Genomic DNA, 24,596 nt, shown 5'->3' on the forward strand with positions numbered 1-24,596 from the left:
ATTGAGCCTGATGAAGAAGGCTCATATGGAATACATCTTACCGCAAGGGGCTCCGCCACAACCTGTACTTACGACGTGGACACGGGTTGTCGCACACACTTAAAATCGGTTGGGTGGAAGAGATTCCACGTTGGCAAGAATCTTCGTGTTCGACAGGCCATCCTAATTACTATGAGGAACACCCACCGCCCAGGCTTGAGAATGATGATCGTCGTCGATATCAACTAGAACTACATATATGTGTGTGGCTCTATGACTATATATACCTAGTAGAGCTGCTATATATGTGTGGTTGTTAGACTACCTAGTATTGCTTATCATATATGCTATATTCATGTGAGGATGCATGTTGACAATGTATGAGTACCTATAATACTTTATGATATTGTATGACTATATGGTATTGTGGCTAATGATATTGTTATCTGGTACATATGAAACTGCAGTTTATAAACTGAAACGGGGCAGGGAATATGAGAATGATGGAAGATACAGCAGTAGCGCGGGTACAGAAAAGCGCTACAGCTACATAATAGTAGTGCGTTCCACAAAAGCGCTACTGATATAGTCAATAGTAGTAGCGCGGATTCATACCGTGCTACTACTAACGTTTAGCTGAAGCGCCGTACTAGTAGCGCGGCTACCCGCGCTTCTAATAGCATCAAAACCCGCGCTACTACTAGGGTTTTCCCTAGTAGTGGATCTAACCAAGAGTTTGTACTAAAATAACACCAAAGCCAATTCAGATTCATAATATTCAATCCAACACAAAGAACTTCAAAGAGTGCCCCAAGATTTCTACCAGAGAAACAAAGACAAGAACGTGCATCAACCCCTATGCATAGATTACCCCAATGTCACCTCGGGAATCCGCGAGTTGAGTGCCAAAACATATATCAAGTGAATCAATACGATACCCCAATGTCACCACGAGTATTCATATGCAAGACATATATCAAGTGCTCTCAAATCCATGAAAGTATTCAATCCGGTAACAACGAAATCTCAAAGGGAAAACTCAATTCATCACAACAATATAAAGAGGGGAAAACACCATATGATCCGACTATATTAACAAAGCCCCCGATACATCAAGATCGTGACATCTCAAAAACAGAAGAGAGGGAGGGAGAGAGAGAGAGATTAAACACATAGCTACTGGTACAAACCCTCAACCGCAAGGGTGGACTACTCCCTCCTCATCATGGTGGCCGCCAGGATGACGAAGATGGCCACCGGTGATGATTTCCCCCTCCGGCAGGGTGCCGGAACGGGGTCTAGATTGGTTTTTCATGGCTACAGAGGCTTGCGATGGCGGAACTTCTGATCTAGGTTAACCCCTAGGGTTTTTGGAATATTTGAGAATTTATAGGGTAAAGAGGGGGTGCAGGAGGCCACCGAGGTGGGCACAACCGACCTGGGCGCGCCTGGGCCCCCATGAGCGCCCTGGTGGGTTGTGCCCCCCTCGAGGCACCCCCAGGTGCTGCTCTGGCCCGTTGGTGGTCTTCTAGTCCATAAAAAATCCACAAAAAGTTTCATGGTGTTTGGACTCCATTTGATATTGATTTCCTGCAATGTAAAAAACATGCAAAAAACAGCAACTGGCACTTGGCACTATGTCAATAGGTTAGTACCAAAACATGATATAAAATGACTATGAAATGATTATAAAACATACAAGAATGATAATGTAACAGCATGGAACAATAAAAAATTATAGATACGTTGGAGACGTATCAGCCTCCATCCTTTGATAGTGTTGGGGATAGAAAGTATTGCTTGGTGATTGTGGATGATTATTCAAGATACACTTGGGTATATTTCTTCAAGAGGAAGAGTGAGACCCAGCAAACCGTCATTGACTTTGCAAATGAATCTCAACATCAACACAATGCAAAGATCTTGACGATAAGAATTGACAATGGCACCGAGTTCAAGAACTGCACCTTGGATGAGTTTCTCAGTGATGAGGGGATCAAGCATCGATATTTCGCACCTTACACCCTTCAAAAAAATGGTGTAGCAGATAGGAAGAACCGGACATTGATGGACGCGGCAAGGACCATGATGGCGGAGTTCAAGTCTCCGTACACTTTTGGGCCGAAGCCATCAACACAACTTGTCATGCATCCAATCGGCTCTATCTCCGCAAAGGCTTGAACGAGACTCCATATGAGATACTTACCGGCAACAAGCCCAACCTCAAGTACTTCCGGGTGTTCGGTTGTAAGTGTTTCATTCTCAAGAAAGGTGTTCGTTTGTCTAAATTTGAAGCTAGAGCTCAGGAGGGCATATTTGTTGGTTATGCTACAAACTCTCATGCTTACCGTGTCCTCAACAAGTCCACGAGACTCATTGAGGAGACGTGTAACGTGGATTTTGATGATAATAATGGCTCCCAAGTGGAGCAAAGTGGTACTTGTGATGTAGGTGATGAAATTCCTCCCCAAGCCATAAGAAGAATGGGTGTTGGTCATACCCTACCCAATTAGGAACCCCTTGTGGCCGAAGAAGAAGGACAATGTTCCACTCAAGTGGAACCATCACCAACCCAAGACCCACACGCTTCCGAAGAACAAAGTGAAGGCCCTTAATCAAGCGAACAAGATCAAGGGCAAGATCAACCTCAAGATGGTGGTAATCCACCAAGTGATGCCCAAGGTCAAGTTCTTACCACCGAGCAAGTTCAAAATCAAGAGCAAGCTCAAGATCAAGAACAAGCTCAAGAAGACGCTCAAGATGATCAAGTTACCGCTCCTCAACTCTCTGTTGAGGAGGAATTGGAACTTCGTGCCGCCAAGATTGCGTCCAAGCTCACTACTAAAGATCATCTCATGAAGAATGTGCATGGAAGCATAAGAAATGGGGTAAGCACTCGTAGAGAATTGGCAAACTACTATGAACATCACGCGTTTGTTTCTTGTGTTGAACCCCAAAAGGTCTATGAGGTGCTTGAGGATCTGGATTGCTTAATGCCATGCATGAAGAACTGAACAACTACGAGCACAACAAGGTGTGGAGATTGGTGCCAAGGCCAACGAAGAACCATAATGTTATTGGAACCAAATGGATATTCAAGAACAAGCAAGATGCTCCCGGGATTATCGTTCGCAACAAGGCTCGTTTGGTGGCACAAGGCTACTCCCAAGTTGAGGGTATCGACTACAATGAAACCTTTGCTCCCGTTGCTCACCTTGAATATATTCGTTTGTTGATTGCTTATGCTTCTCATCATAACTTCAAGTTGCAACAAATGGACGTGAAGAGTGCTTTTCTTAATGGTCCTATTAATGAGTTGGTGTATGTCAAACAACCCCCGGGGTTTGAGGATGCCGAGTTCCCCAATCATGTGTACCAACTCGATAAGGCAGTCTATGGCCTTAAACAAGCCCCACGTGCATGGTATAGGCACCTTACCGAGTTGTTGCAAGATTGTGGGTTTGAAATTGGGAAAATCGACCCCACTCTTTTTACTAAGAAGGTCAAAGGGGATTTGTTTGTATGCCAACTATATGTTGATGATATTATCTTTGGTTCTCCTAACAAAGCTTTCAATGAGGAGTTTGCCGCACTCATGACATCGAAGTTCAAGATGTCCATGATGGGAGAGTTGAAGTTCTTTCTCGGGTTCGAAATCAAACAAAGTAGAGAAGGAACCTTCATCAACCAAGCCAAATACACGCAAGACATTCTCAAGAGATTCAAGCTAAGTGATGTTAAGCCGGCCTCTACTCCAATGCCCGTCAAATGCCAACTTGACAATGATCCCAATGGTAAAGCGGTGGATCAAAAGGTATATCGTTCTATGATTGGCTCCTTGCTTTACATTTGTGCATCTAGACCGGATATCATGTTGAGTGTGGGAATTTGTGCACGGTTTCAAGCCTCACCTAACGAAAGCCACTATGTGGCGGTCAAGCGAATCTTTCGATATTTGTCTCACACCCCAAACTTTGGCTTATAGTACCCTAGAGGAGCAAACTTTAATCTCATGGGTGGCTCCAGCCACTGCCCTCTCTTCATGAGAGGTTTTGGTTCATTGTTTGGTCCTCGTTGTCTTTTTTCTTTCTTTTGGGCCTTGTTCTTGTTTAAGTTGCTTCGTTTGTGCTTTGCGTGTCCGGTTACTCAAAGTGTGCATTGAAAAGGTCGTGTTTTTCTTTTTTGTCGAAACTTGCACTTTCTCGGGCATGCGGTACTACCGTGGAAAGCCACTGTACTACCATTGTAGGTGGGTGGCTCCTATGCTTGCACACCTGCAACCACGGCATGGTACTACCGCTTCCATCGTGGCAGTAACTTTTTACTGCCAACTGGTAGAGCAGTACTACCGCCCGGTGTGCAGTTCTACCGCACGGGCGGTACTACCGCGATGACCCGCGGGTACTACTATGTTGTCGAGGCCACGTGGGGTTAAGTGCTGGCAGGGGGAGTTCCAACTCCCCCATACCCATTCATCCCTTCCCCTCACTTCGTCTCTCTCTCTCTCTCTCTCCTGCCGAAGAACGGCGCCGGAGGACCTCGCCGGATCTTCGTCTCCGGCCACTTGATACGTCTCCAGCGTACTATAATTTTTGATTGCTTCATGCTATATTATATACTATTTAGAATGATTATTGGGCTTTATTATACACTTTTATATTATTTTTGGGACTAACCTATTAACCGGAGGCCCAGCCCAAATTGCTGTTTTTTTGCCTATTTCAGGGTTTCGAAGAAAAAAGATATCAAACGGAGTCCAAACGGAATGAAACCTTCGGGAACGTGATTTTTGGAACGAATGCAATCCAGGAGACTTGGACCCTACGTAAGAGAAGCTTCCAGGAGGCCACGAGCTAGGGGGGTGCCTACCCCCCTGGGCGCGCCCTCCACCCTCATGGGCCCCACGTTGCTCCACCGACGTACTTCTTCCTCCTATATATACCTACGTACCCCCAAACGACCAAGGGGAGAGCAAAAACCCTAATTCCACCGTCGCAACCTTCTGTACCCGTGAGATCCCATCTTGGGGCCTTTTCCGGCGCTCCGCCGGAGGGGGCATTGATAACAGAGGGCTTCTACATCAACACCATAGCCTCTCCGATGATGTGTGAGTAGTTTACTTTCAGACCTTCGGGTCCATAGTTATTAGCTAGATGGCTTCTTCTCTCTTGTTGGTTCTCAATACAAAGTTCTCCCCCTCTCTTGTGGAGATCTATTCGATGTAATCTTCTTTTGCGGTGTGTTTGTTGAGATCGATGAATTGTGGGTTTATGATCAAGTTTATCTATGAACAATATTGGAATCTTCTCTGAATTCTTTTATGTATGATTGGTTATCTTTGCAAGTCTCTTCGAATTATTGATTTAGTTTGGCCTACTAGATTGATCTTTGTTTGCAATGGGAGAAGTGCTTAGTGTCGTGGTACTAATGTTGGCAGTAGAAAGAGGGGTAGGTTATGGAGAGGCAGGTCCTAGCTACGGTGAAGTTGTTGACGAGTGTTTTACGAGTTCAGGCCCTTCTCTGAGGAAGTAACAGCCCTACGTCTCAGAGCCCGGAGGCGGTCGACTGGAATATGAATGTGTGTGTTACAGGGGGTGCGAACCCTTGTGCCAGTGGAGGAGGGTGGCTTATATAGAGTGCGCTAGGACCCCAGCCATCCCACGACGTCAAGGGTTCAATGTACGTTAAGACATGGCGTTACTGGTAACGCTAGCTATAAAGGACTATAAATGATCTTTAAGATTACAGAGTAAATATCGGGCCGTTGCTGTAGAGTGACCTTTAATCTTCTTCACGTCGAGTGCTTTCTGGTGCGGTCGAGTGCTTTGATTCTTCCGAGTGGAATGTCTTATGTCGAGTGAATGATGCTGACTTTAGGGTAATGCCCTTAGGGTGGGTATCTAGGTCAGGCCTGTAACCCTACCCTAGGTATATAACCTCATGGTTAGCCCCCGAATGGTTCAGGGTTTGAGTGAGAAGGAGTTGGAAGTGTTTCCAACTCGACTTCGACGCCTTGTGAGAGTCTTGTTAAGATGAACTTGATTCGGAGGGAAGACGTCAACTACTTTTTCAGTCGCCTTGATCCATTCTTGATTTACGCCGAGTGAACTTTTGTTGTCAAGTCCCGAGTGCAGGCACGGGAAAAAATCTTTCGTCTGATAAGTTGCTCCGTCGTCTACGGATTTTGCGGGATTCGAATATTGGGAAGCGCGCGGGGCGGAGGTGGCCGCAGTAATCGAACCGGATTAGGCAAGGGCACTTCGATCACCGCGCTGCCTTTTTCGCCACGTACCGAGCGTGCGTCTGTTGCGGGATTTGGCGAGATCGTCTGGGGCCATGAGTCAGCCACTCGGAACCAGTCCCATATAAGGTTTCGAGATGGGGTTTTTGCAATAGCACCTCTCCAGTTTTCCTCTTCTTCCTCTGCTTCCTCCGCCACGCGCACTATTGCCCTAGCATCGCTGCGCCGCTCGAGCTTCGTCCACTGCAATGGGGAAGGACAAAACGGCGGCCCTGGAACGTGCGAAGAAGACATCGGCGAAGGCGAAGGGAAGGACACCAAGCCACGGCGGGTCCTCGTCGAGGGTCGGTCTGCCGCGCGGCTGGATCCATGGCGACTGGATTCGGTCGACGATTCGGGAGGAAGACCTCTTGGATATGGCGCAAGAGGGATTAATCCCTCCCGGAGCTGCACGGCTTGCAGGGGTGAATCCGAGCTGCAGCCGCAGCCCGGTGAGTGCGTCCTCCTCGCTACCCATCTCGATCGAGGGTTTTCTCTACCGCCGCACCCTTTCTTTTGGGCGTTTCTGAACTTTTTTGGAGCGCAACTCCACCAATTCACTCCCAACTCCATAGTCTACCTTGCGGCCTTCGTTTCTTTGTGCGAGTGTTTTCTGGGCTGCCGACCGCATTGGGGCCTTTTCAAGCACATCTTCATCTGTCGCTCTCAGTCGGTCAAGAAGGCCACCTCGAGTGACGAAAGGACCAAGGTCATCCAGATGTGCGGGGGCCTCGCGATCCAAATGAGAGGGAAGAGCTCCTTCCCGGCCATGACCCTTCCTGAGTCGGTTCGGGGGTGGCAGTCGACCTGGTTCTACTGCCAAGACCAGCCGAATCCAGGGCACTCGACCGGACTTCCCCCATTCTCTTTGACCCGAGTAGAAAAGCCTGTTGCCTTGAAAGTGATCCCGGAGGAGAGGGCACAGGTGAAGGTGCTGGTTGACATGGTAGTCGAGCTTGTTTGAGATGGAGTGACTGGTATAGATCTGCTGGAGACTTTCCTTAGGCGACGCATTCAGCCGCTTCAGTATCGTGATCATCCGATGTGGATGTATTCGGACCCTGATGATTCCACTCGGATCCACCCGGAGGAGGTCTCGGAAGAGATGCTGGAGCGGTGGCTGAGATGTATTACTGGCAACAAGGACAATCCCAGAGGATCCCGGAGGATTCCTCCGCTCAGCGACAAGTATGAGGTTGACCAGGTGTGATTCAGAGTCGTCGAGTATTTTGTTGAATCATCATGTAACTGCTGATTATCAGTCGACTGACGATTATCTTGCTTGTTGTTTTTCAGGCGATGACCGAGTGGTACTCAATGCCGAACGGCGAGCAGAAGCCGAGCGGGGAGGAGGAAGGCGGAAGTGTGGGCGAAAGCGGCGAGTGGCTGACCGGCGGAGAAGAGGAGGATGATAGCGACGAAGATGAGGTCGACTCTCCTCCTCGCAGGGCGAGGCGATCTAAGTTCGCCAACGATCCGTTAAACGATTGTGGCAAAGCTGTCGCGCCGACCAGTCAACCGCCCAAACGCCCTCGGGCGGCCTCTCCAGCGCCGACTGAAAGGGCGCCAAAGTAGCAAAAAGCCATGCCATCCAAGCCGCCCAAAGCCTTGCCTAGGATCAAAGTGGTCATCCCCACTGTCTCCGTGTAAGATATTGAACTTGAATTCTTTATTTATTATGAACTGAGTCTTGGTCGACTCGCTGATACAGCCGACTGAAACTTTGACAATTGCAGTCCTGCGACCTCCGAGACCTCTGGCCAGAAGAACAAAGGCGAGGAAATGGAAGACGCCGCCACCTCCAATCTAGGTACGATTCTCGCAGTCTTGTCTGGGTTGTTCGGACTTCCTATCGGTCGATTGCATTTCTCATGCTTGATTTTTTCTGCAGCTCCACCTCAAGTTATTGATCTCCCAGACGATGATGATGGAACGCCTCTGATCTCTCAGAGGAACAGGAAGGCACCAGCGGGGAAGGTGCCTCACTCGGCCTGCCGTCACCTTTGCTGATCCATTGGCGAGTGCCCAGCCTTCGTCATCAACTGTACCGCCTCCGACTGATACTCCTTCGCTCTTTGCCGCTCACCACGTCCCGGAAGACCAAGTGGGGGCTGCCAAAGAGGCCATACGCCAGGCGGGTCTTATGATGGAGCAGATGAAGGTGGTTTGGGAGGCTAGCCAGGCTGCCTATGACGCCAGTTCAGCTCTCCAGAGCAATGTCCAGGTTAGTTGATGTTTTACCGACTCCTCAGCTTGTTCTATTAGGATATGGTATCTGAAAACTCTTTTCAAACTCTTTTCATCTGTTTGTGTTTCGGGTCTGTACACCCACTGGGTGTTTCTGATTTGTCTTGGAGCAATCCTTTATCTTGAGTCAACTAAGTTGATTCGACTGAACTTCTAGTGGGGGCACGCTGAGTGCACCCACTGGGTGTAGTCCCCGAGACCATGGTTGACTACGGGCAGTCGACTATGGTCTGAGCAGCTAAACTCTTCACTCGGCCTGGACGGACCATGCCGAGTGGTAACTGAACTGGTGGGGGCACGCTAAGTGCACCCACCGGGTGTAGTCCCCGAGACCGTGGTCGACTGCGGGCAGTCGACTACGGTCTGAAAGCTACTTGGTTCTTCTGTCTTCTCTTTTTTATATATATACTCAGTCTGGACGGACCTTGCCGAGTGGAATTTGTACCAGTGGGGGCACACTAAGTGCACCCACTGGGTGTAGTCCCCGAGACTACTGTTGGATGTTTGATTCGGCAGTAGTCTTAGAACTTGTTGAAATTGTCCTTTATTGCTCAGAAGCAATTAAACTGTAAGCTCGTCGACTGACTGCTCGTTTTTGCAGAAATCCTGTGAGCTCTGGGCTCGTTATGCCGAGCTGGAAAAGAAGCAGATCCAGCTCAACCTGGACCTGAAGCTTGCTCAAGAGCATCTGAAGAAGGCCCAAGACGGGGTAGCTGGTACGTTTGGTGAGAATTTAGTTTACTGTCTTTGTCCTGTCTTCCCATCCCTTGTTCTGACTCAACTGTCGCCTCTTGTAGAAAAAATGAAGGAGGCTCTGGAGAAAAAAGACCGTGATCTGGCTGAGGCACAGAAAGCAGCACTTGCGAAGACCAAACTTGCTGAAGAGAAGCTGGCTTCAGTCGGCAAGCTTGAAGAGGAAAACGCCAGGCTGAAGACTGCGCTTGACGAAGCTAACAAAGAATCCACTCGACTAAAGAAGGACAAAGATGCTCTGACGGACAAAAACAGCAACTTGGCACAGAAGAGGAAAGAGCTGGAGGTCTATCTGGGAGGGCTCGCCCAAAAACTGTCCCTCATGCTTGAAGGTATTCCTTTTCCGATTGCTTTGTCGTTGTCGGTTCATCATGCCACCGTCGACTCACTTCTCGTTTCTGCACACAGAATTCTGCCCGAACTTCGAAGGCGAGTTGAGACGAACTTGGACCCCATCAACTCCCCCATCAAAGATGAAGCTTTCATGCACGTGCTCCGACTGGAATCCCGTCTGTCAAGCGTCACTCACTATATCGCTCGTCTGAAAGTGGAGGTTTCCCGAGTCGACACTTCTCTCTGGCCCAAAGCTACTCTTCAGAATGATTTGGAGTCCCTGATGGTCCGACTCAACCAAATCCCAGACCGAGTGCTAGAGAGGAAGAAATCTTCTGCCCGTTGCGGTGCTGATGTAGCCTTGTCCCTGGTCCGGGTCCATTGCAAGGACGTGAAGGAAGACAAGCTTGCAGCGCTCCAAGTTGCCAACACCAAGAAGCTCAACTTCCAGTCCTTCCTGGAAACCTTCATTGACGCAGCCACTCGGATTGCAGACGGAATCGACTTAGGTGAGTTTGTTGAGCCTGCCAGCCCTCTTGCTGAGGAGTGAAAAACTTGATGTCGTGCTTTAAATTTGCCTCGGAATGCCGAGTGGTTTTGTAACCGTGAAACTCATTCGGGCTTGGGCCCGAGTACTTTTCCTTAAATTTGCCTCGGAATGCCGAGTGATCCTATAACCGTAAAACTCTTTTGGGCTTGGAGCCCGAGTACTTTTGTCCATGGTTGGGAACACTTTAAGACGTATCCGAACTTGGTTTATTTCCAAACTTACTTGTGTTTTGTTCTCGGAGTGGAACTTGTTCTTCACCTGGATTATTATTAACTTGAGATGCAGCTCTGAGGAGAAGATTCCAGTCGACTTGCACCTCGTCGTCCTTGCGGATAAGGATGGAGCGCACATTGTACATGTGGCGCAGCTCAGAGGAGAAGGTCACAGTCGACCTGCACCTCGTCGTCCTTGCGGATAAGGATGGAGCGCACGTTGTACTTGTGGCACAGCTCGGAGGAGAAGGTCGCAGTCGACCTGCACCTCGTCGTCCTTGCGAATAGGGATGGAGCGCACGTTGTACTTGTGGCGCAGCTCAGAGGAGAAGGTCGCAGTCGACCTGCACCTCGTCGTCCTTGCGGATAAGGATGGAGCGCACGTTGTACTTGTGGCGCAGCTCAGAGGAGAAGGTCGCAGTCGACCTGCACCTCGTCGTCCTTGCGGATAAGGATGGAGCGCATGTTGTACTTGTGGCGCAGCTCAGAGGAGAAGGTCGCAGTCGACCTGCACCTTGTCATCCTTGCGGATAAGGATGGAGCGCACGTTGTACTTGTTGTCAGAAGAGCAGATCGGATCTTACTCGGACTGTATTTTTTCCTTAGGCGAGCACTGGACTGCAGCTAAGCCCCCGAGTGAGAGGGTTGCTCTTCACTCGGTGGGATTTTCCAAACTTAGGCGAGTACTGGACTGTAGCTAAGCCCCCGAGTGAGAGGGTTGCTCTTCACTCGGTGGGCTTTTTCAAACTTAGGCGAGTACTGGACTGCAGCTAAGCCCCGAGTGAGAAGGTTGCTGTTAACTCGGTGGGATTTTTCAAACTTAGGCGAGTACTGGACTGCAGCTAAGCCCCCGAGTGAGAGGGTTGCTCTTCACTCGGTGGGATTTTTCAAACTTAGGCGAGTACTGGACTACAGCTAAGCCCCCGAGTGGGAGGATTGCTCTTCACTCGGTGGGATTTTTCAAACTTAGGCGAGTAATGGACTGCAGCTAAGCCCCCGAGTGAGAGGGTTGCTCACCACTCGGTAGGATTTTTCAAACTTAGGTGAGTACTGGACTGCAGCTAAGCCCCCGAGTGAGAGGGTTTCTCTTCACTTGCTGGGTTTTTCAAACTTAGGCGAGTACTAGACTGCAACTAAGCCCCCGAGTGAGAGGGTTGCTCTTCACTCGGTGGGATTTTTCAAACTTAGGCGAGTACTGGACTGCAGCTAAGCCCCCGAGTGAGAGGGTTGCTCTTCACTCGGTGGGATTTTTCAAACTTAGGCGAGTACTGGACTGCAGCTAAGCCCCCGAGTGAGAGGCTTGCTCACCACTCGGTAGGATTTTTCAAACTTAGGTGAGTACTGGACTGCAGCTAATCCCCCGAGTGAGAGGCTTGCTCACCACTCGGTAGGATTTTTGTTTTTGAAACTTAGGCGAATCGGATTCGCGACTAAGCCCCCGAGTGGGAGGCTAGCTCTCCACTCAGTAAGATTTTGAAAACTTAGGCGAAACGGATTCGCGGCTAAGTCACCCACTGGGGGATTTTAGACACTAATATAAGCAACAACAAACATTTTGACATACCGAAAAGTTCTTGTCTTTGATAATCAAAACTACAAAATGTATCTTTTATTACATCTCGACCGATTGAGTTCTTAAGTATAAAAGGGGCGGAGCAGCTCCGCATTCCAAGCCCGGGGCTCGTCTCTTTTGTGTTTGACATTGTACAGATGGTACGCTCCGTTGTGGAGCACTCTGGTGATGATGAAGGGGCCTTCCCAGGCAGGAGCCAGCTTGTGTGGCTTCTGTTGGTCTACTCGGAGACCCAAATCTCCCTCTTGAAAGGCTCGACCTCACACGTTCTTGGCGTGGAATCGACGCAGGTCTTACTGATAGATGGTCGACCGGATCAGGGCCATCTCTCTTTCCTCTTCCAAGAGGTCAACTGCATCTTGCCGTGCTTGCTCTGCTTCGTTTTCTGAGAAAAGCTCGACTCGGGGAGCGTTGTGGAGCAAGTCACTCGGGAGCACAGCTTCAGCTCCATAGACCAGGAAGAACGGAGTTCGGCCAGTCGACCGATTTGGAGTTGTTCTCAAACCACACAGCACTGATGGAAGTTCATCGACCCATGCTCCCGCCGCATGCTTGAGATCACGCATCAGTCGGGGTTTCAAGCCTTTAAGAATCAATCCATTTGCTCTTTCAGCTTGTCCATTCGACTGGGGATGGGCGACTGAGGCATAGTCGACTCGAGTACCTTGAGAAGCACAGAAAGCTCTGAACTCCTCATAATCGAAGTTCGATCCATTGTCAGTGATGATGCTGTGAGGAACACCATATCTGAACGTTAGCTCTCTGATGAAGGTAACAGCAGTGCTGGCTTCAAGGTTCTTGATTGGCTTGGCCTCAATCCATTTGGTGAATTTGTCGACTGCCACAAGCACATGAGTAAAGCTGCTTCTTCTAGTTCTGAGTGGTCCGACCATATCCAAGCCCTAGACTGCAAAAGGCCTGACAAGTGGAATGGTCTTCAAGGCTGACGCAGGCTTGTGAGACATGTTGGAGTAAAACTGGCATCCTTCGGACTTGTCCACTATTTCCTTCGCCATCTCATTCGCTCGCGGCCAGTAAAAACCTGCTCGGTATGCTTTGGACACGATGGTCTGAGAGGACGCATGGTGACCACAGGTCCCCGAGTGGATATCGTTGAGGATCACTCGACCTTCTTCTGGTGTTATACACTTCTGACAGACTCCAGTCGCACTCTCTCTGAACAACTGCCCTTTGATTACTGTAAAGGCCTTGGATTGACGGACGATCTGAGTAGCTTCTTCTTCATCTTCTGGAAGATCTTTCCTGAGAATGTATGCTATATACGGTACCGTCCAGTCGGGAGTGACAACCAAAATCTCCATGATCAAGTCGACCATGGCGGGAACTTCTACTTCAGTCGGATTTGTGGCACTCTTCGGTTGTGGGGGCTCTTCAGTGAAGGGATCTTCTTGTACTGAAGGTGTATGTATATGTTCCAAGAACACATTGCTGGGAATGGCTCCCCTCTTGGAACCTATCTTTGCCAGATCATCGGCTGCTTGATTTTTCAGTCGGGGTATGTGATGGAGTTCCAACCCCTCAAACTTCTTCTCTAGCTTTCTTACTGCATTGCAATAACCAGTCATGGCTGGACTTCTGACGTCCCATTCCTTCATCACTTGATTGACCACTAAATCTGAGTCGCCGTAGACCATGAGGCGGCGGACGCCGAGTGAAATGGCCATACGCAACCCATATAGAAGTGCTTCGTATTCAGCTTCATTGTTAGAAGAATCAAAGTGAATCTGAAGAACATAGCTGAGTTTGTCTCCTCGGGGGGATACCAATACTACCCCAGCACTGGAACCATTCAACATCTTGGAGCCGTCAAAAAACATGGTCCAGTGCTCCGAGTGAACTTGAGTCGGCAGTTGTTGTTCGATCCACTCGGCCAAGAAATCTGCTATTGCTTGGGACTTGATTGCTTTCTTTGCTTCAAACTCAATGCCTAAGGGAAGGAGTTCGATCGCCCACTTTGCCACTTGACCAGTTGCATCTCTATTATTCAGGATCTCTGATAGTGGTGCATCGCTGACGACTGTAATGGAATGATAAGAGAAATAGTGAGCAACCTTCTTTGCGGTCATGTATATCCCATACACAAGCTTCTGATAGTGTGGATATCTTTGCTTTGATGGGGTCAGAACTTCAGAGAGATAGTACACTGGGCGCTGAACTTTGTATGCCTTTCCTTCTTCATCTCGCTCGACCGTGAGCACAGTACTAACAACTTGTCCAGTGGCTGAATGTAAAGCAGTAAAGGTTCTTTGCTGATTGGGGCAGCTAGCACCGGCTGGGTGGAAAGCAGGGCTTTGAGCTCTGCAAACGCTGCGTCAGCTTCATCAGTCCACTCGAACTTGTCAGCCTTCTTCATCAGTCGGTAAAGAGGAAGCGCCTTCTCACCAAGGCGAGAAATGAATCGACTCAGAGCGGCCAAACATCCAGTCAACTTTTGGACAACATGCACATGCACGGGGCGTTTCATCGGAGTATGGCACCAACTTTCTCTGGGTTAGCGTCAATCCCTCGTTCGGAAACGAGGAAGCCGAGCAACTTTCCGCCAGGAACTCCAAATGTGCACTTTGCTGGATTGAGCTTGATATCATACCTTCTGAGGTTTGCAAAGGTTTCTGCGAGGTCAGCCAACAGGTCGAAACATTTTCGTGACTTGACCACGATGTCATCCATGTATGCCTCCACATTTCGACTGATTTGAGTGAGCAGGCACTTCTGAATCATCCTCATGAATGTGGCTCCCGTGTTCTTCAGGCCGAATGGCATGGTGACATAACAGAAGCATCTGAATGGCGTAATGAAAGCCGTTTTTATATCATTGGGTCCATACAGTCGGATCTGATGGTACCCGGAATAGGCGTCCAGAAAGGACAATCTCTCACACCCCGCAGTCGAGTCGACAATTTGGTCGATACAGGGGAGAGGAAAATGATCTTTTGGGCAGGCCCGATTGATATGTTTGAAGTCAATGCACATGCGGAGTGAATCGTCCTTCTTGGGGACCATGACAACATTGGCGAGCCACTCGGAGTGGTAAATTTCTCGGATGAACTCAGCTGCCAAGAGCCGAGCCACCTCTTCACCAATGGCTTTCCTCTTCTGCACGGCGGACCGTCGAACATGTTCCTTGACTGGTTTCACTTTTGTGTCGACTCGCAAACGATTCTCAGCCAGTCCCCTGGGTACACCCGGCATGTCAGCAGGCTTCCATGCGAAGATGTCCCAGTTCTCACGGAGGAACTGGATGAGCGCTTCTTCCTATTTGCTGTCGAGGGTGGTTGAAATATGAGTCGGGGCAGCCTCAGGATCAGTCGGATGAATATGAACCGGCTTGGTTTCACCGGAGGACTGAAATGCAGATTCGGTTGCAGGCTTCTTGGATCGTAGCAAATCACTCGGATCTGCATTTTTCTGATATTCTTGCAACTCTACAACTGCCATTTGTGCATCAGTGATCCTTGAGCCCTTCTGAAAGCACTCCTCCGCCTTCTGCCGATTGCCAGTGATAGTGATCACCCCCTTAGGACCAGGCATCTTCATCTTGAGGTACACGTAACACGGTCGAGCCATGAAACGCGCATATGCGGACCTGCCCAGGATTGCATGATAGGCACTCTGGAAATCTATGACTTCAAATGTCAACTTCTCTTTCCGGTAATTCTTGGAATCACCAAAAACCACATCAAGTGCAATTTGGCCGAGTGATTCAGCCTTCTTGCTAGGGATAACGCCGTGGAAGCTCATATTGCTTGTGCTAAGCTTGGACATCGGAATGCCCATCCCCTTCAAGGTCTCTACGTACAGGATATTCAGGCCGCTACCACCATCCATCTGCACCTTAGTCAGTCGGGTGCCGTCAACCACTGGGTCGACCACCAACGCCTGCTTCCCGGGGGTGGCGATGTGCGCTGGGTGATCAGACTGGTTGAATGTAATGGCAGTCTGGGACCACTTCAGATAGCTCGGTGTTGCCGGGGCAACCATGTTCACTTCTCTGTTTATTACTTTCAGTCGACTTTTGCTTTCGACATAAGAAAAAATCATCAGAGTGGAATTGACATTGGGAAAACCATCATCATCTTCATCCTTTTCATCACCTTTGTCTGACTCTTTCTCCTTCTCTTTGGGCTGTTTATCGCGAAACTGCTGGATCAGGAGCCGACACTGTCGAGTGGTATGTTTGGGGTAAATGAAATTACCCTCTTCATCCTTCTTGGTATGAATATGGCATGGTAAATCCAACACATCGTTTCCATCTTGATCCTTTACTTTCTTGGGGTTCCATGGCCTCTTGGGCTTCCCCTTGAACTTTCCTTGGGTTACTGCCAAGGCTTCACCAGGAGCTGCTGGTTCGGCCTTCCGCTTCTGCTTCCGACTGGAGTTTGCTCCTCCGGTGTCCTGGGTGACTGTTTTATGCTTGCCGCTCCGGAGTCGGTCTTCCTCTTCACCGTTAGCATACTTGGTGGCAATTTCCATCATTCGACTAAGGGACATGTCCCCAGTCCCACCAAACTTCAGGTTCAGCTCTCTGTACTTGACGCCCTCTTTGAAGGCGCAAACTGCTTGGTGATCTGACACTCCCTCCACCGTGTGGTTCAAAGTGATCCACCTCTGGATATAATCCCTCAAGGTTTCACCTGGCTTCTGTACATAGGACTGTAACTCTGTCAACCCCGCCGGTCGTTGCATGTGCCTTCGAAGGTTCTGACAAACACTCGGGCCAACTCTTCCCAACTGTCTATGCTGCCAGGCGCCAGCTGATTCAACCACGCCCTGGCTGAGCCTTCCAACATCAAAGGAAGGTGTTTCATAGCTACATCATCATTTCCTCCGCCAATCTGTACAACCACTCGGTAGTCCTCAAGCCAAGTGTCAGGCTTGGACGATCCGGTAAACTTACTGACTCCAGTCGCCAACCTGAAGTTGGGAGGAATCACTGCTGCTTTGATGGCTCTGCTGAAGCACTCCGGACCAGAAACATGCACTCTGCTTCCAGTTGGGTGATCTCTAGCAGGGCCTTCCCTGTATGCTCTATTCCTGTCAACCAGACCTTGAACGAGGATGGATCTCGCATCAAAACCTGGCCCCCTGGGGTCGACTGGAATCCTTCGTCCACCACTGGGAGGACGTCTGTCATCATGCTATCGAGGCGCATAAGACCCGCTCCTCGGAGGAGGGGTGGGCACTCGACGCCGATCCTCTGGGACTCGGTAATCTGACTGCTCATGATATCTGTACCGATCTCGCCGGTCTCCACGTCCCTCACGCCGCAAGGGCGATTTTGGGCTATGGGCCGACTGAACTGTGTCTGCTCTTGCGGACCCACTGTGGATCCTATTCCGTGACTGGGACACTGTTGTGTTCAACTCCCCAGCTGCCCGGAGCAAATCTCTCATCTGCACTAAACCACTACTAGCCTCCGATTGAGAAGGTTGGATCGACTCCGCTATTCGGGCTGCCGCTGCAAGATTCTGGATTGGAGTTCGGTATACCTGAGTTGGCGGTGGAAAAAGTTGTCGTCCACTGGATTCTGGACGCCGCTCCCGAGCCCGCTCGTCTAGTGTGTGCTGAAGGTTCTCCAGTCGAGTGCCCTCGGCCAGTTTGGCCAGGCGCGCTTCCTCCAAGGCCAGGGCCTCTGGGGTCTCTCCAATGATTGGAGTGTGAAGTGCATCCATGTTGCGGGGACGGTGCTCTTCTCTTTGCCATGAAGAAAAAGACTCGGGGTGGTATTCTTCGTGAACACGTGACAGATCACCGCCACCGTTTCCGCCACCATTGCGGTCGAAGCCTGGAGGACTAAGTGGTCCATCGACCATCAGGACTTCCGCCGCGGGGTCACTGCTACCGCACTCGGATGCGGTCTCGATGGAGCCAGTCGACAGGTCGAACAGGCCGTACAGATTTTCGTCGGGCTCAATTGCCGCGACCTGTGGGGCGGCCGACTAGCGGGCCGCCGCGTGCCTCACCCGCCGCTGGAGCCGCGACCGACCGGAACGCTTGCGCCGGCGGTTAGTGGGGAGTGAAGAAGCCACAGGAGCCGACCGATACTGAGTCGACGGCTGACGGAGAAGAACGCCACGGACACACGCGCGAAAGTGCGTAGCCTCGCGGACGGGGAGCGCGTCAACGTCGAGTGGTGCCTCCTGGAGCCAAGCGGAGTCGTCGGCGACGAAGGTGAGCGCGCCGAGACGGATCTCGCGCCCCTCGGCCAAACCTCCACCGGAAACCATGATGATGGGAATCGGAAAAAATGCAACTTTCATAGGAAAGATGCTAAAACACCTGCCCCACGGTGGGCGCCAACTGTCGTGGTACTAATGCTGACAGTAGAAAGAGGGGTAGGTTATGGAGAGGTAGGTCCTAGCTACCGTCAAGTTGTTGACAAGTGTTTTACGAGTTTAGGCCCTTCTCTGAGGAAGTAACAGCCCTACGTCTCGGAACCTGGAGGCAGTCGACTGGAATATGAATGTGTGTGTTAGAGGGGGTGCGAACCCTTGTGCCAGTAGAGGGGGGTGGCTTATATAGAGTGCGCCAGGACCCCAGCCATCCCACGACGTCAAGGGTTCAATGTACGTTAAGACATGGCGTTACTGGTAACGCTAGCTATAAAGGACTATAAATGATCTTTAAGATTACAGAGTAAATATCCGGCCGTTGCTGTAGAGTGACCTTTAATCTTCTTCACGTCGAGTGCTTTCTGGTGCGGTCGAGTGCTTTGATTCTTCCGAGTGGAATGTCTTATGTCGAGTGAATGATGATATCCCTCTAATGCTGCTGACTTTAGGGTAATGCCCTTAGGGTGGGTATCTAGGTCAGGCCTGTAACCCTACCCTAGGTATATAACCTCATCACTTAGCTTTGGGTTCAATCTTGCGGTGTCCTTTCCCAGTGACAGTAGGGGCAGCAAGGCACGTATAGTATTGTTGCCATCGAGGATAACAAGATGGGGTTTATTTCATATTGCATGAGTTTATCCCTCTACATCATCTCATCTTGCTTAAAGCGTTACTCCGTTCTTATGAACTTAATACTCTAGATGCATGCTGGATAGCGGTCGATGTGTGGAGTAATAGTAGTAGATGCAGGCAGGAGTCGGTCTACTTGTCTCGGACGTGATGCCTATATACATGATCATACCTAGATATTCTCATAACTATGCTCAATTCTGTCAATTGCTCAACAGTAATTTGTTCACCCACCGTAAATACTTATGCTCTCGAGAGAAGCCACTAGTGAAACCTATGGCCCCCGGGTCTATTTTACATCATATTAATTTCCTTACAACAAGCTATTTCTGTCGCCGTCTTTATTTTGCTTCCTTTACTTTGCATCTTTATAACAAAAATACCAAAAATATTATCTTATCCTATCTATCAGTTTTAATCTTTGCAAGTGGCCATGAAGGGATTGACAACCCCTTTATCGCGTTGGTTGCGAGGACTTTGTTTACTTGTGTAGGTACAAGGGACTCGCGTGTGGCCTCCTACTGGATTGATACCTTGGTTCTCAAAAACTGAGGGAAATACTTACGCTAGTTTGCTGCATCATCCTTTCCTCTTCAAGGAAATCCAACGCAGTGCTCAAGAGGTGGCAAGAAGAATTTCTGGCGCCGTTGCCGGGGAGGCTTACGCAAGTCAAGATTTGGACTCCCGACAGCGAGCCATTTCTGGCGCCGCTGCCGGAGAGTCTACGCAAAAAGTCAACATACCAAGTACCCATCACAAACTCATCTCCCGCATTACATTATTTGCCATTTGCCTCTCGTTTTCCTCTCCCCCACTTCACCCTTGCCGTTTTATTCGCCCTCTTTTTCGTCCTCCTCTTTCTCGTTTGCCTTGTCGTTATGACTAGTCCTCCTATCCTCGTTATTACTCCCGAGCATGAACTTCTTAATTTTAAACAAAGGGAGGGAGAAAATCTAAAAGACGCTTGGTATAGAATTTGCAATGCTCAAAACAAATCTACTAGGAAGCTATCCACTTCCATTCTTCTTCGCAATTTTTATGCAGGCGCTACTCCTTGGCATAGATATATTCTTGATACCATTACCGGAGGGAATTTCTTGGGTAGCCATACTTTTGATTCTTATAATGCTTTGATAGATTTATTTGGCTCACCACCTCTTATGGTTAATGGAACTATGTTAACCTTGGAACATTTGATGCAAAGGCTTGGAATTATTGAAAATAAAGTTGCTACTATCGAATTGATTGAGAATTTGGATAAAGGGATCCATAACCAAATTACCCAATATGGATCTAAAGTAGGAGTCATTCTAAATTTTTTTAAGGAAAAAGAACCCATAGTTAATGAAAGAATAGATCAAGATTCTATTAGAATCGATAAACTTGAGGCAATTATTACCAACTTGGAGACCGCTTTTTCTTCCATTAAAAATACTCCAAATCCTCCTACCAAAACTACTAAGCTTGTTTATGTTCCTAAAAATAAGGGTGAATCTTCTAGTAAAGAAACTGCGGATCTAAAATCAATAAGTGTTCATCCCAATCTTTTTGCTATCATTAAAGAACCGTTTGCTATCAATGATTTTCTTGAATTTGTTCCTAAAAGTTTAATATTTAATAAAAACAAGGAAATTCCCGTGAATCGTAAGTGCCTTATTGAAGAATTTCCTACCGAAGATGGAAATACCTAAAATCTATTCGTATCTTTATGCCTAGCTAGGGGCGTTAAACGATAGCGCTTGTTGGGAGGCAACCCAATTTTATTTTAGTTTTTTGCTTTTTGTTTCTGTTTAGTAATAATAAATTTGTTTAGTCTCTGGTTAGATGTGTTTTTATGCTTTTAATTAGTTTTTGTGCCAAGTAGAACCGTTGTGAAGACGTGGGTAAAGTTTATGTGATCGTGCTGTAAAAAGCAGAAACTTTAGCGCTTACGAGAATAGCTGCCATTTTTATTCAGAGAGTGATATTTAGTTGATTCATTTTTCACCTGATCATTAGACAAATTCCTCACGTCCAGCAGTTTATTTCAGAATTTTTGGAGTTACAGAAGTTTGCGTTAGTTACATATTACTACAGACTGTTCTGTTTTTGACAGATTCTGTTTTTCGTGTGTTGTTTGCTTATTTTGATGAATCTATGGCTAGTAAAATAGTTTATAAACCATGGAAAAGTTGGAATACAGTAGGTTTAACACCAAGATAAATAAAGAATGAGTTCATTACAGTACCTTGAAGTGGTGTTTTGTTTTCTTTCGCTAGCGGAGCTCACGGGATTTTCTGTTTTGAGTTTTGTGTTGTGAAGTTTTCAAGTTTTCAGGTAAAGATTAGATGGATTATGGAACAAGGAGTGGCAAGAGCCTAAGCTTGGGCATACTCATGGCACCCCAAGATAATCTAAGGACGCCAAAAAGCCAAAGCTTGGGGATGCCCCGGAAGGCATCCCTCTTTTCGTCTACTTCCATCGGTAACTTTACTTGGAGCTATATTTTTATTTACCACATAATATGTGTTTTGCTTGGAGCGTCTTGTATGATTTGAGTCTTTGCTTTTTAGTTTACGACAGTCATCCTTGCTGAACACACCTTTTGAGAGAGACACACATTAATCGGAATTTATTAGAATACTCTATGTGCTTCACTTATATCTTTTGAGCTTTATAGTTTTTGCTCTAGTGCTTCACTTATATCTTTTAGAGCACGGTGGTGGATTTGTTTTATAGAAACTATTGTTCTCTCATGCTTCACTTATATTGTTTTGAGAGTCCTAAAAACAGCATGGTAAATTGCTTAGATTGGAAAATTATGCTAATAAACAAAGTAAAAACTTTCTTATGAGTGCGTTGAATACTATGAGAAGTTTGATGCTTGATAATTGTTTTGAGATATGAAGATGGTGATATTAGAGTCAGGCTAGTTGAGTAGTTGTGAATTTGAGAAATACTTGTGTTAAAGGTTTGTGATTCCCGTAGCATGCACGTATGGTGAACCGTTATGTGATGAAGTCGGAGCATGATTTATTTATTGATTGTCTTCCTTATGAGTGGCGGTCGGGGACGAGCGATGGCCTTTTCCTACCAATCTATCCCCCTAGGAGCATGCGCGTAATACTTTGCTTTGATAACTTGTAGATTTTTGCAATAAGTATATGAGTTCTTTTATGACTAATGTTTGAGTCCATGGATTATACACACTTTTCTTCCTTCCACCATTGCTAGCCTCTCTATTACCGCGCACTTTTTGCCGGTATCATACACCTACCATATACCTTCCTCAAAACAGCTACCATACCTACCTATTATGGCATTTCCATATCCATTCCGAGATATATTGCCATGCAACTTTCCACCGTTCCGTTTATTATGACACACTTTATCATTGTCATATTGCTTAGCATGATCATGTAGTTGACATCGTATTTGTGGCAAAGCCACCGTTCATAACTCTTTCATACATGTCACTCTTGATTCATTGCATATCCCGGTACACCGCCGGAGGCATTCGTGTAGAGTCATATTTTGTTCTAAGTATTGAGTTGTAATTGTTGAGTTGTAAGAAAATAAAAGTGTGATGATCATCATTATTAGAGCATTGTCCCAAGTGAGGAAAGGATGATGGAGACTATGATTCCCCCACAAGTCGGGATGAGACTCCGGACGAAAAAAAAAGAAAAAGAAAGAGGCCAAAAAGAAAAAAAAAAGAGAAAAGGCCCATAGAAAAAAAAAGAAAAAAAATGAAAATGAGAGAAAAAGAGAGAAGGGACAATGTTACTATCCTTTTACCACACTTGTGCTTCAAAGTAGCACCATGATCTCCATGATAGAGAGTCTCTCATTTTGTCGCTTTCATATACTAGTGGGAATTTTTCATTATAGAACTTGGCTTGTATATTCCAATGATGGGCTTCCTCAAAATGCCCTAGGTCTTCGTGAGCAAGCAAGTTGGATGCACACCCACTTAGTTTCATTTGTTGAGATTTCATATACTTATAGCTCTAGTGCATCCGTTGCATGGCAATCCCTACTCACTCACATTGATATCTATTAATGGGCATCTCCATAGCCCGTTGATAAGCCTAGTTGATGTGAGACTATCTTCTCCCTTTTTGTCTTCTCCACAACCACCATTCTATTCCACATATAGTGCTATATCCATGGCTCACGCTCATGTATTGCGTGAAGATTGAAAAAGTTTGAAAATGTTAAAAGTATGAAACAATTGCTTGGCTTGTCATCCGGGTTGTGCATGATTTAAATACTTTGTGTGGTGAAGATAGAGCATAGCCAGACTATATGATTTTGTAGGGATAACTTTCTTTTGCCATGTTATTTTGAGAAGACATAATTGCTTGGTTAGTATGCTTGAAGTATTACTATTTTTATGTCAATATTGAACTTTTGTCTTGAATCTTTCGGATCTGAATATTCATACCACAATTAAGAAGAATTACATTGAAAATTATGCCAAGTAGCATTCCGCATCAAAAATTCTGTTTTTATCATTTACCTACTCGAGGACGAGCAGGAATTAAGCTTGGGGATGCTTGATACGTCTCCAACGTATCTATAATTTTTTATTGCTTCATGCTATATTATATACTGTTTAGAATGATTATTTTGCTTTATTATACACTTTTATATTATTTTTGGGACTAACCTATTAACCGGAGGCCCAGCCCAAATTGTTGTTTTTTTGCCTATTTCAGGGTTTCGAAGAAAAAAGATATCAAACGGAGTCCAAACGGAATGAAACCTTCGGGACGTGATTTTTGGAACGAATGCAATCCAGGAGACTTGGACCCTACGTAAGAGAAGCTTACAGGAGGCCACGAGGTAGGGGGCGCGCCTACCCCCCCTGGGCGCGCCCTCCACCCTCGTGGGCCCCACGTTGCTCCACCGACGTACTTCTTCCTCCTATATATACCTACGTACCCCCAAACGACCAAGGAGAGAGAAAAAACCCTAATTCCACCGCCGCAACCTTCTGTACCCGTGAGATCCCATCTTGGGGCCTTTTCCGGCGCTCCGCCAGAGGGGGCATTGATCACGGAGGGCTTCTACATCAACACCATAGCCTCTCCGATGATGTGTGAGTAGTTTACTTTCAGACCTTCGGGTCCATAGTTATTAGCTAGATGGCTTCTTCTCTCTTTTTGCTTCTCAATACAAAGTTCTCCCCCTCTCTTGTGGAGATCTATTCGATGTAATCTTCTTTTGCGGTGTGTTTGTTGAGATCGATGAATTGTGGGTTTATGATCAAGTTTATCTATGAAGAATATTTGAATCTTCTCTGAATTCTTTTATGTATGATTGGTTATCTTTGCAAGTCTCTTCGAATTATTGATTTAGTTTGGCCTACTAGATTGATCTTTGTTGCAATGGGAGAAGTCCTCAGCTTTGGGTTCAATCTTGCGGTGTCCTTTGCCAGTGACAGTAGGGGCAGCAAGGCACGTATAGTATTGTTGCCATCGAGGATAACAAGATGGGGTTTATTTCATATTGCATGAGTTTATCCCTCTACATCATGTCATCTTGCTTAAAGCGTTACTCCGTTCTTATGAACTTAATACTCTAGATGCATGCTGGATAGCGGTCGATGTGTGGAGTAATAGTAGTAGATGCAGGCAGGAGTCGGTCTACTTGTCTCGGACGTGATGCCTATATACATGATCATACCTAGATATTCTCATAACTA

This window comes from Aegilops tauschii, chromosome 3 (assembly GCF_002575655.3).
Source record: "Aegilops tauschii subsp. strangulata cultivar AL8/78 chromosome 3, Aet v6.0, whole genome shotgun sequence".
Lineage (NCBI taxonomy): Eukaryota > Viridiplantae > Streptophyta > Magnoliopsida > Poales > Poaceae > Aegilops > Aegilops tauschii.